This window comes from Balaenoptera ricei, chromosome X, assembly GCF_028023285.1.
Source record: "Balaenoptera ricei isolate mBalRic1 chromosome X, mBalRic1.hap2, whole genome shotgun sequence".
Lineage (NCBI taxonomy): Eukaryota > Metazoa > Chordata > Mammalia > Artiodactyla > Balaenopteridae > Balaenoptera > Balaenoptera ricei.
In genome coordinates, this window is record NC_082660.1 from 37725129 (window position 1) to 37739071 (window position 13943).

The window sequence follows — 13943 nt, forward strand, 5'->3', positions numbered from 1 at the left end:
TAGTATTGTACATCAACTATACCTCAATAAAAAAAGAATGAAATTGGACCCTTTCCTTATACTATATACCAAAATTAACTCAAAAATGGATCAAAGATTTACATATAAAAGCTAAAACTATAAAACTCCTAGAACAAAACATAGGGATAAAACTTCATGATCTTTGATTTGGCAATGGATTCTTAGATATGACATGAAAAGCATAAACAATAAGAGAAAAAGTAGATAAATTGAACTTCATAAAAATAAAAAACTTTGTGCATCAAAGGAAACTATCAAGAAATTGAAAATACAACTTACAAATGGGAGAAAATATTTGTGAATCATAAATCTTACAAGCGTCTAGTATCCAGAATATATATAGAACTCTTACAACTCAACAAAAGACAACACAATTTTAAAATGTGCAAGGGACTTGAATAGACATTTCTCTAAAGAGGATATACAGATGGCCAATAAGCACAAGAAATGTTGCTCAACATCACTAATCATTAGGGAAATGCAAGTCAAATTATTTTAAAGTGTACAATTCACAATGAGATACCATTTCACACCTAGCAAGATGGCTGTTATTAAAAAACAGAGAATAACAGGTGTCGGTGAGGCCATGGAGAGATTAGAGTCCTTATGCATGGATTGTGGGAATGTAAAATGGTGCAGTTGCTGTGGAAAACAGTTCGGTTGGTCTTGCAAAGTTAAACATATAATTAGCATATTAATTAGCATATTAACAATTCCACTGCTATGTATATACTCAAAAGCATTGAAAACAGGTATACAAATACTTGTACACAAATGTCCATAGCAGCACTGTTCCCAATAACTGAAAGATGGAAACAACCCAAATGTCCATCAATTGATGAATAGATAAACAAAATGTGGTAAATCCATACAATGGAATGTTATTCAGCCATAAAAAGAAATAAAATACTGATATATGTTACAGCATTGACCGAACCTCAAAAATATGCTAAGTGAAAGAAGCCAAACACAAAAGGTCACATATTGTATGATTCAGTTTATATTAAATACCCAAAACAGGCAAATCCATAGAGACAGAAAGTAGATTAGTGGTTGCCGAGGCCTGGGAGGGGAGAATGGAGAGTGACTGTTTAATAGGTACCGGGTTTCTTTTTGGGATGTGAAAATGTTTTGGAACTAGATAGAGGGGATAGTTGCACAACACTGTGAATGTACTAAATGTCTCTGAACTGTACTCTTTAAAATAGTTAATTTTATGTTATGTGAATTTTAATTTACCCTGATATGAAAGTGACAAGAGTAATTTTTAAAAGGTCTATAAATGGTAACAAAAAATTAAGAGTATATTCAATGTTGATAGATTTATTTATTTAAAAAGGCATTTAAGTACCCTGCTGCAAATTATTACATGGATTACATGGGCTTTCCTTCTGTAGAACAACCAACTAAGTCTCTGCCTGGAAAACAGAGGTTTCTGTTATGACCTTTTTTAAAATTTATAGGACATATTTTGTTAAGACCGAAAATATTCTTTTTACTCTTTGTACTTCTTGCAAACTCTTGAGCAATTTCAACAAAAGTTTCTTATTTTTTCAGTTAAGCCCTAAAAATCACTGTTAATTATTACTGTGGTTTTAAAATATATAACTGTATCTTGGGTTTAAAAATTATGACTTATGTTAATATCTTCTGTCTCCTGACAGTTTCTGATTTTGTCTTTCTCTTATCAGACCCTACATATGAAATAATAAAACTGTAAAGATGTCTTTTGTGCCTAAACTATCTTTGGATTTCCTGGAATGGCCTCATAAAGATTTGCTTCTTCACCTCATAAAAAAGAAGGATAGGGGAGGAGAGAAGATGGCGGAAGAGTAAGACGCGGAGATCACCTTCCTTCCCACAGATACAGTAGAAATACATCTACACGTGGAACTGCTCCTACAGAACACCCACTGAACGCCGGCAGAAAACGTCAGACCTCCCAAAAGGCAAGAAACTCCCCCCGTACTTGGGTAGGGCAAAAGAAAAAAGAAATAACAGAGACAAAAGAATAGGGATGGCACCTGCACCAGTGGGAGGGAGCTGTGAAGGAGGAAAGATTTCCACGCACTAGGAGCCCCTTCGCGGGCAGAGACTGCGGGTGGCAGAGGGGGGAAGCTTCGGAGCCACGGAGGAGAGCGCAGCCACAGAGGTGCGGAGGGCAAAGCGGAGAGATTCCCGCACTTCCCGCACGGAGGCTCGGCGCTGACCAGCACTCACCAGACCGAGAGGCTTGTCTGCTCAGCCGCCGGGGCGGGCGGGGCTGGGAGCGGAGGCTCGGGCTTCGGTCGGATCGCAGGGAGAGGACTGGGGTTGGCGGCGTGAACACAGCCTGAAGGGGTTAGTGCGCCACAGCTAGCCGGGAGGGAGTCCGGGAAAAAGTCTGCAGCTGCCGAAGAGGCAAGAGACTTTTTCCTCCCTGTTTCCTGGTGCGCGAGGAGAGGGGATTCAGAGCGCCGCCTAAACGAACTTCAGAGACGGGCGCGAGCCGCGGCTAACAGCGCGGATCCCATAGCAACAGGGGCGCAGAGGGAAAAACGGAGAGACTCCCGCACAGAGGCTCGGCGCCGAGCAGCGCTCACCAGCCCGAGAGGCTTGTCTGCTCCCCCGCCGGGGCGGGCGGGGCTGGGAGCGGAGGCTCGGGCTTCGGTCGGATCGCAGGGAGAGGACTGGGGTTGGCGGCGTGAACACAGCCTGAAGGGGTTAGCGCACCACAGCTGGCTGGGAGGGAGACCGGGAAAAAGTCTGCAGCTGCCGAAGAGGCAAGAGACTTTTTCTTGCCTCTTTGTTTCGCGGCGCGCAAGGAGAGGGGATTCAGAGCGCCGCCTAAACGAACTCCAGAAACTGGCGCGAGCCGCGGCTATCAGCGCGGACCCCAGAGACGGGCGTGAGACGCTGGGGCTGCTGCTGCCGCCTCCAAGAAGCCTGTGTGCGAGCACAGGTCACTCTCCACACCGCCCCTCCCGGGAGCCGGTGCAGCCCGCCACTGCCAGGGTCCCGTGATCCAGGGACAACATCCCCCGGGAGAACGCACTGCGCGCCTCAGGCTGCTGCAACATCACGCCGGCCTCGGCCGCCGCAGGCTCGCCCCGCCTCCTCTGTACCCCTCCCTCCCCGCGGCCTGGGTGAGCCAGAGCCCCCGAAGCAGCTGCTCCTTTAACCCCGTCCTGTCTGGGCGGGGAACAGACGCCCTCAGGCGACCTACACGCAGAGGCGGGTCCAAATCCAAAGCTGATCCCCAGGAGCTGTGCGAACAGAGAAGAGGAGGGGAAATCTGTCCCAGCAGCCTCAGAAGAAGCGGATTAAAACTCCACAAACAACTTGATGTGCCTGCATCTGTTGAATACCTGAATAGACAACGAATCATCCCAAATTCAGGGAGTGGTCTTTGGGAGCAGGATATATTAATTTTTCCCCTTTTCCTTTTTTTTTTTTGTGAGTGTATATGTATATGCTTCTGGGTGAGATTTTGTCTGTATAGCTTTGCTTTACAATAGCTTTATTTTACTTCACTATATTATAGCTTCTTTCTTTCTTTTCTTTCTTTCTTTCCTTCCTTCCTTCCTTCCTTCCTTCCTTTCTTTCTTTCTTTCTTTCTATTTTTTCTCCCTTTTACTCTGAGCCGTGTGGACGAAAGGCTCTTGGTGCTTCAGCCAGGCATCAGGGCCGTACCTCGGAGGTGGGAGAGCCAACTTCAGGACACTGGTCCACAAGAGACCTCCCAGCTCCACGTAATACCAAACGGCAAAAATCTCTCAGAGATCTCCATCTCAACATCAAGACCCAGCTTCACTCAATGACCAGCAAGCTACAGTGCTGAACACCCTATGCCAAACAACTAGCAAGACAGGAACACAGCCTCATCCATTAGCAGAGAGGCTGCCTAAAATCATAATAAGGCCACAGACACCCCAAAATACACCACCAGACGTGGACGTGCCCACCAGAAAGACAAGATCCAGCCTCATCCACCAGAGCTCAGGCACTAGTTCCCTCCACCAGGAAGCCTACACAACCCACTGAACCAACCTTAGCCACTGGGGACAGATACCAAAAACAACGGGAACTACAAACCTGCAACCTGTGATAAGGAGACCCCAAACACAGTAAGATAAGCAAAATGAGACGACAGAAAAACACACAGCAGATGAAGGAGCAGGGTCAAAACACACTAGACTTAACAAATGAAGAGGAAATAGGTAGTCTACCTGAAAAAGAATTCAGAATAATGATAGTAAGGATGATCCAAAATCTTGGAAATAGAATAGACAAAATGCAAGAAGCATTTAACAAGGACGTAGAAGAACTAAAGAGGAATCAAGCAATGATGAAAAACACAATAAATGAAATTAAAAATACTCTAGATGGGATCAATAGCAGAATAACTGAGGCAGAAGAAAGGATAAGTGACCTGGAAGATAAAATGGTGGAAATAACTACTGCAGAGCAGGATAAAGAAAAAAGAATGAAAAGAACTGAGGACAGTCTCAGAGACCTCTGGGACAGCATTAAACGCACCAACATTCGAATTATAGGGGTCCCAGAAGAAGAAGAGAAAAAGAAAGGGACTGAGAAAATATTTGAAGAGATTATAGTTGAAAACTTCCCTAATATGGGAAAGGAAATAGTTAATCAAGTCCTGGAAGCACAGAGAGTCCCATACAGGATAAACCCAAGGAGAAACACGCCAAGACACATATTAATCAAACTGTCAAAAATTAAATATAAGGAAAACATATTAAAGGCAGCAAGGGAAAAAAAACAAATAACACACAAGGGAATCCCCATAAGGTTAACATCTGATCTTTCAGCAGAAACTCTGCAAGCCAGAAGGGAGTGGCAGGATATACTTAAAGTGATGAAGGAGAAGAACCTACAACCAAGATTACTCTACCCAGCAAGGATCTCATTCAAATGTGATGGAGAAATTAAAACCTTTACAGACAAGCAAAAGCTGAGAGAGTTCAGCACCACCAAACCAGCTTTACAACAAATGCTAAAGGAACTTCTCTAGGCAAGAAACACAAGAGAAGGAAAACACCTACAATAACAAACCCAAAACATTTAAGAAAATGGGAATAGGAACATACATATCGATAATTACCTTGAATGTAAATGGATTAAATGCTCCCACCAAAAGACACAGGCTGGCTGAATGGATACAAAAACAAGACCCATATATATGCTGTCTACAAGAGACCCACTTCAGGCCTAGAGACACATACAGACTGAAAGTGAGGGGATGGAAAAAGATATTCCATGCAAATGGAAATCAAAAGAAAGCTGGAGTAGCAATTCTCATATCAGACAAAATAGACTTTAAAATAAAGACTATTACAAGAGACAAAGAAGGACACCATATAATGATCAAGGGATCGATCCAAGAGGAAGGTATAACAATTGTAAATATTTATGCACCCAACCTAGGAGCACCTCAATACATAAGGCAAGTACTAACAGCCATAAAAGGGGAAATCGACAGCAACACAATCATAGTAGGGGACTTTAACACCCCACTTTCACCAATGGACAGATCATCCAAAATGAAACTAAATAAGGAAACACAAGCTTTAAATGATACATTAAACAAGATGGACTTAATTGATATTTATAGGACATTCCACCCAAAAACAACAGAATACACATTTTTCTCAAGTACTCATGGAACATTCTCCAGGATAGATCATATCTTGGGTCACAAATCAAACCTTGGTAAATTTAAGAAAATTGAAATCGTATCAAGTATCTTTTCCGACCACAACGCTATGAGATTAGATATCAATTACAGGAAAAGATCTGTAAAAAATACAAACACATGGAGGCTACACAATACATTACTTAATAATGAAGTGATTACTGAAGAAATCAAAGGGGAAATCAAAAAATACCTAGAAATAAATGACAATGGAGATACGACGACCCAAAACCTATGGGACGCAGCAAAAGCAGTGCTAAGAGGGAAGTTTATAGCAATACAAGCCTACCTCAAGAAACAGGAAACATCTCGAATAAACAACCTAACCTTGCACCTAAAGCAATTAGAGAAAGAAGAACAAAAAAACCCCAAAGCCAGCAGAAGGAAAGAAATTATAAAGATCAGGTCAGAAATAAATGAAAAAGAAATGAAGGAAACAATAGCAAAAATCAATGAAACTAAAAGCTGGTTCTTTGAGAAGATAAACAAAATTGATAAACCATTAGCCAGACTCATCAAGAGAAAAAGGGAGAAGACTCAGATCAATAGAATTAGAAATGAAAAAGGAGAAATAACCACTGACACTGCAGAAATACAAAAGATCATGAGAGATTACTACAAGCAACTCTATGCCAATAAAATGGACAACCTGGAAGAAATGGACAGATTCTTAGAAATGCACAAACTGCCGAGACTGAACCAGGAAGAAATAGAAAATATGAACAGACCAATCACAAGCACTGAAATTGAAACTGTGATTAAAAACCTTCCAACAAACAAAAGCCCAGGACCAGATGGCTTCACAGGTGAATTCTATCAAACATTTAGAGAAGAGCTAACACCTATCCTTCTCAAACTCTTCCAAAATATTGCAGAGGGAGGAACACTCCCAAACTCATTCTACGAGGCCACCATCACCCTGATACCAAAACCAGACAAAGATGTCACAAAGAAAGAAAACTACAGGCCAATATCACTGATGAACATAGATGCAAAAATCCTCAACAAAATACTCGCAAACAGAATCCAACAGCACATTAAAAGGATCATACACCATGATCAAGTGGGGTTTATCCCAGGAATGCAAGGATTCTTCAATATACGCAAATCAATCAATGTGATACACCATATTAACAAATTGAAGGAGAAAAACCATATGATCATCTCAATAGATGCAGAGAAAGCTTTCGACAAAATTCAACACCCATTTATGATAAAAGCCCTGCAGAAAGTAGGCATAGAGGGAACTTTCCTCAACATAATAAAGGCCATATATGACAAACCCACAGCCAACATTGTCCTCAATGGTGAAAAACTGAAACCATTTCCACTAAGATCAGGAACAAGACAAGGTTGCCCACTCTCACCACTATCATTCAACATAGTTTTGGAAGTGTTAGCCACAGCAATCAGAGAAGACAAAGAAATAAAAGGAATCCAAATCGGAAAAGAAGAAGTAAAGCTGTCACTATTTGCAGATGACATGATACTATACATAGAGAATCCTAAAGAGGCTACCAGAGAACTCCTAGAGCTAATCAATGAATTTGGTAAAGTAGCAGGATACAAAATTAATGCACAGAAATCGCTTGCATTTCTATACACTAATGACGAAAAATCTGAAAGTGAAATTAAGAAAACACTCCCGTTTACCATTGCAACAAAAAGAATAAGATATCTAGGAATAAACCTACCTAAGGAGACAAAAGACCTGTATGCAGAAAATTATAAGACACTGATGAAAGAAATTAAAGATGATACAAATAGATGGAGAGATATACCATGTTCCTGGATTGGAAGAATCAACATTGTGAAAATGACTCTACTACCCAAAGCAATCTACAGATTCAATGCAATCCCTATCAAACTACCACTGGCATTTTCCACAGAACTAGAACAAAAAATTTCACAATTTGTATGGAAACACAAAAGACCCCGAATAGCCAAAGCAATCTTGAGAACGAAAAATGGAGCTGGGGGAATCAGGCTCTCTGACTTCAGACTATACTACAAAGCTTCAGTAATCAAGACAGTTTGGTACTGGCACAAAAACAGAAATATAGATCAATGGAACAGGATAGAAAGCCCAGAGATAAACCCACACACATATGGTCACCTTATCTTTGATAAAGGAGGCAAGCATATACAGTGGAGAAAAGACAGCCTCTTCAATAAGTGGTGCTGGGAAAACTGGACAGGTACATGTAAAAGTATGAAATTAGAACACTCCCTGACACCATGCACAAAAATAAACTCCAAATGGATTAAAGACCTAAGTGTAAGGCCAGACACTATCAAACTCTTAGAGGAAAACATAGGCAGAACACTCTATGACATACATCACAGCAAGATTCTTTTTGACCCAGCTCCCAGAGAAATGGAAATAAGAACACAAATAAACAAATGGGACCTAATGAAACTTAAAAGCTTTTGCACAGCAAAGAAAACCATAAACAAGACCAAAAGACAACCCTTAGAATGGGAGAAAATATTTGCAAATGAAGCAACTGACAAAGGATTAATCTCTAAGATTTACAAGCAGCTCATGCAGCTCAATAACAAAAAAACGAACAACCCAATCCAAAAATGGGCAGAAGACCTAAATAGACATTTCTCCAAAGAAGATATACAGATGGCCTACAGACACATGAAAGAATGCTCAACATCATTAATCATTAGAGAAATGCAAATCAAAACTACAATGAGATATCATCTCACACCGGTCAGAATGGCCATCATCAAAAAATCTAGAAACAATAAATGCTGGAGAGGGTGTGGAGGAAAGGGAACACTCTTGCACTGTTGGTGGGAATGTAAATTGATACAGCCACTATGGAGAACAGTATGGAGGTTCCTTAAAAAACTACAAATAGAACTACCATACGACCCAGCAATCCCACTACTGGGCATATACCCTGAGAAAACCATAGGTCAAAAAGTGTCATGTACCACAATGTTCATTGCAGCTCTATTTACAATAGCCAGGACCTGGAAGCAACCTAAATGTCCATCGACAGACGAATGGATAAAGAAGATGTGGCACATATATACAATGGAATATTACTCAGCCATAAAAAGAAATGAAATGGAGGTATTTGTAATGAGGTGGATGGAGTTAGAGTCTGTCATACAGAGTGAAGTAAGTCAGAAAGAGAAAAACAAATACAGTATGCTAACACATATATACGGAATCTAAGGAAAAAAAAAAAAAAAAAAAGGCCATGAAGAACCTAGTGGCAAGACGGGAATAAAGACACAGACCTACTAGAGAATGGACTTGAGGATATGGGGAGGGGGTTGGGTGAGATGTGACAGGGTAAGAGAGTGTCATGGACATATATACACTACCAAATGTAAAATAGATAGCTAGTGGGAAGCAGCCGCATAGCACAGGGAGATCAGCTCGGTGCTTTGTGACCACCTAGAGGGGTGGGATGGGGAGGGTGGGAGGGAGGGAGATGCAAGAGGGAAGAGAAATGGGAACATATTGTATATGTATAACTGATTCACTTTGTTATAAAGCAGAAGCTAACACACTATTGTAAGGCAATTATACTTCAATAAAGATGTTTAAAAAAAAAAAAAAAAAAAAGAAGGATAATAGAAATAGGTTTGTTTCAGTATTCTCCACATTTAAGTAACTCAAAACTATTGTGAGAACTCTTTTGTTTCCCAAAGTTAAGATTGAAAGGGAGGGGTGGAGGAGAGAGAGGTGGAGGAAGGTAACACATCAAAAAGGTTCAGCATTCTTAGATTACTTATGTATAAGTTAAATAGAGTAGATACACTTCAGTGTGTACTTTTTAGGTCAGAGCAAATATCCTCATGCTCTAGCACACAGACTTGTACAATAATTGTCTACACAGTGATTTTCTTTCTAGATTTCAATACCCTTGTCAATCAGGGACAATCCTGGTCAACTCTCATCGATATAAATCAGAAACTACTGGAAATTTGTTATTGTCCCCACTGTTCGTAATATTTTCTTACTCCCAGTGTAATTTTGACTCTATCCTTATAAATTAATTGTGTTAGACCCCAAGAGAGGATGCCATTCTCTTCCAGTCTGCTAATGCTGATTAATATAACACATTAGCCAGAGGTGTTCAGTCATATTACTAAGGCAGAGATAATCTAATTTTAAAACCAGTATTGGTTTAAAAGATACCGCCAAGGATGTTTTCACCTGCCTGTGCCGTAATCCTGTGAAAACCGTTAAGGTGGGATAGATACTGTAGCCAGAGCCTCAAGCCTCCTTTAAAAACCTCCAAATAGATTTACATGGGATATAACTATGTTCGGCCATTATATATCTATTTTTGAGGATCATCAAATGTTATCAAAAAGCCACTACTTTAACAATAACAAAAAAGTTGCTTGACTTGTTTTTGACTTGGGAAGTCTTGATTTTCTCTCTAGTGATGGTGACAGTCACTTCTCTAGAACTGTTGCCAAACATCTTTGGGAGATATTACATCTTACTCAAAATCTCCATTGTCCATATCGTCTTCAGTCTTGCATTCGACATGTCCAAGAAGAGTTTTCACTACATCCTTTAAAACAGTGGTTCTCAACCAGGGGCTATCCCCACCCCCGGGGACATTTGGCAATGTCTGGAGACATTTTTGGTTGTCACAACTGGGGGCGGGGTGCTACTGGCATCGAGTGGGTAGAAGCCAGGGATCCTGCTGAACATCCTCCAATGCACAGAACCGCCCCCCATCCCACCAACAAAGAATTAGGAGCCCAAAATGCGTATAGTGCTAAGGTTGAGAAACCTTGCTCTGAAACAAAGTCTACAATTTAATAAAACCCAGAGGCTTCGTCTTCTGAAAAAAGACATCGATGAAAGACTTCCCTCCAACTTTGATGAGGACATTACCAGGTACTCGTAACTAACACAACAGTAATACTCCAGGATATTGATCCTTGGACCCATGTCTCTCGATTAAAGAGATAAAAACCACCTTAAATCACTGGAATACTGTACCAGTTGGAGACCTCAAACTAAAGATTCTTCGAAATCCTTCAGAAGCAGATGACAGCATGAAGTAGACGGCTTTCACCCAACATCCATAGCACAGGATAGGCTTTTTTCCTTCTTTTACCAGATTAAGGTTTAGATTGTTGACTTCTTTAACTACAGTATATATAGGGTCTATTCTTAATATTGCTCTTTGAAGTCTTAATCACTCCTTGGTATAGATCCTACACCTGGCTACAATTTGCTCATGATTTGGCTAAAAACATACAATTAAACCAGCTGTTGAGTTTGTACTCACTTTCTATCCAACTTCCTATAGTACGGATCAATTGGTTTCCTAGGTAATTGAACTCAATACTAAGTGACCTTATAGGTGACAAAGAAGTTTCCTTTAAAAATGAGATAACTTAGCTAATACCCCCATATCTGGCTCTGTGGGGTCTTCAGATTGGGGATAAGATCTGTTGTCTTAACTTAATTTGGACACCTTCTAACTTACAAGTATTCTTCAAACTCTGATGATAAAACTTTCTCTTAGTATTTGTCTGTGTTACAGTGTTCAAATGTGTGATCTTCAGAGTCTTAAATGCTACCATTCAGATACTGTCAAAGAAATTGACTCGCCAGTTCATCTTACAATGAAAGAAATGAGAAGGACTTACTAATCCAACTGTCCAAATAGTCTTCCAATCAATGGAACTCAGACAGTGGTGCAGATCTGGATTTCACAAAATAATGTCCTATGGATTGGATTTCATAGCCCGTGGACAAAAGAAGAGACTGTGAAAGTCAAATTTAGCTCAGATTCTGCCCAGCCATTCATTAGGCTTGAATAATACACAAAGTCAACTGCACTGTCAACCGAAAATAATATTTCTCTCAAGGACATGCTGCAGGTAGAAAGTGTCATAATAACCACCTTCTTTGTGTGACTACTGCTGCCATATTCACTGAGAAACTTTGTTCTCTAAAACCGTGGACTGTCAGAAGCTTTGCTGTTTGAAATTACATCTTCAAGAATAAAACATCCCACTCTTGCCTGGAGGATCTCAGTCACTTTGACCTAGAGAAGCAGTCACAATTTCCATCCTAGGTGCATAGCTTCAGATAGGGGTCCTGGATTCAATATTCCACATACATGCTAATCCAAGTGTTCACTTTGCAGCTTAGAGCTGATGTTGAGCCCTTTACACACAGCCTTACTTTGAGTCTACCAAAACACTGCTTCATTTAAATGTCACCTAAACTCCACCCTTCCCCTAAATTCCATAATGACTCTAGCCTTTCCTTTATTTGATGAGATGCCCCATGGTTCCTCTTGTGTGATCTCCCTCACTGCAGTGGGTCAATGAACCTGATTTTGTTACACTACAAATGTGTCCTTAGTAGTCTGATTGGGCTAACACAGAGTAAACCTCCTGCTTCCACAGATGCCAAAAAAGTAGACAATGGGAGTTGATAAATCAGAATAAAGCATTTTATTACAGCATAGAAAACAAGAGGAGCATCAGCATGGTGGTATCAATTCCTATGTCCCCAAGTCTCATGAGGCAATGAGCTAGGCTACACACATAGCGGACTGCACTGCAATCCAGGGCCAAGGGCTCAGTACATTTTGTAGTAAGTGTCAAACAAGCCAGTCCCGGACTTCCCTGGTGGCGCAGTAGTTAAGAATCCGCCTGCCAATGCAGGGGACACGGGTTCAAGCCCTGGTCCGGGAAGATCCCACATGCCGTGAAGCAATTAAGCCCGTGTGCCACAACTACTGAGCCTGCACTCTAGAGCCCGCCAGCCACAACTACTGAGCCCGCGTGCCGCAACTACTGAAGCCCACGCACTCTAAGTCCTGTGCTCCGCAACAAGAGAAGCGACCGCAATGAGAAGCCCACGCACACCACAACGAAGAGTAGCCCCCGCTTGCCACAACTAGAGAAAGCCCGCGTGTAGCAGCAAAGACCCAACGCAGCCAAAAAGAAATAAAATAAATTTATAAAAAACAAACAAACAAACAAACAAAAAACAAGCCAGTCCCCTTTCCCCAGAGTAGTCATGTTTTGGTCACCTTGACCGACTTAATTGTATACATGACTCTCTATAAAAACTATTCAGTATCAGGGGATGGTTAGGCCTTAGTGTGGCACACTTAGCAAGGCCAGGCAAGGATGTTTGGAACCCATGGTAGACTACGTCTTCCTAAATCACTGGAAAGTTTTGTAGAGAATTCGTATTTACTTCCAAAAAATGTAGCCCATTATTTCTAGACACTTTTGAACAAGATAGAATGAGCCAAAAGGGAAGGAAACTCCCGCTTCTAAGCTAAAAGCAAAGTTTAGAGAGAAAACAATGCTCCTCAGGAACATGTGAATTATAACTTTGGTTTTTCTTTGATATTTATGAAGGCTGCCAAAATTACTCCCTCTAAATGTTACCAAAAGATTGTTGAATTAGGTATTATTGAGACATAGGTAGCAGTATAGCAGCATATTCACTAAACCAAGGATCCAAAATAAGATTGCCAAATATCATGAGGTTGTCAATTCGTCAGTAATTTCATTTATATATGTTTTCTTAATTTTTCAGAGATTATTTATTTATTTATTTATTTATGGCTGTGTTGGGTCTTCGTTTCTGTGCGAGGGCTTTCTCTAGTTGTGGCAAGCGGGGTCCACTCTTCATCGCGGTGCGCGGGCCTCTCACTATCGCGGCCTCTCTTGTTGCGGAGCACAGGCTCCAGACGCGCAGGCTCAGTAGTTGTGGCTCATGGGCCCAGTTGCTCCGCGGCACGTGGGATCTTTCCAGACCAGGGCTCGAACCCGTGTCCCCTGCATTGGCAGGCAGATTCTCAACCACTGCGCCACCAGGGAAGCCTCCAAGAGTTTTATATTTTTGCCAACCCAAACAACCGGAAATGTATTTGTTGTATTGGAACCTAGACTATATCGAATCCAAACTATTTGACTTTGAGGGCCACCACAATACAAAAATACACATGGATGAATCTATACCTTGAGAGCTGATACTAGGGTGAGCATTTGTCATCCCCTGGAATCACTGTATAACAATTTTTCAGGGCAGGAAAAAGTTAGACTACGGTACCTTATATCTGGAAGCAAAATAACAGTTCTGTCAGGCTGAATTTCCATATCAGTCAGTTATTTCCTCTTTACGGATGTTGCATTCAATTATTCTGATGTTATAGGTCATTACTTAATGTCAAAGCATTTCTCTTTGACAACAGAACAC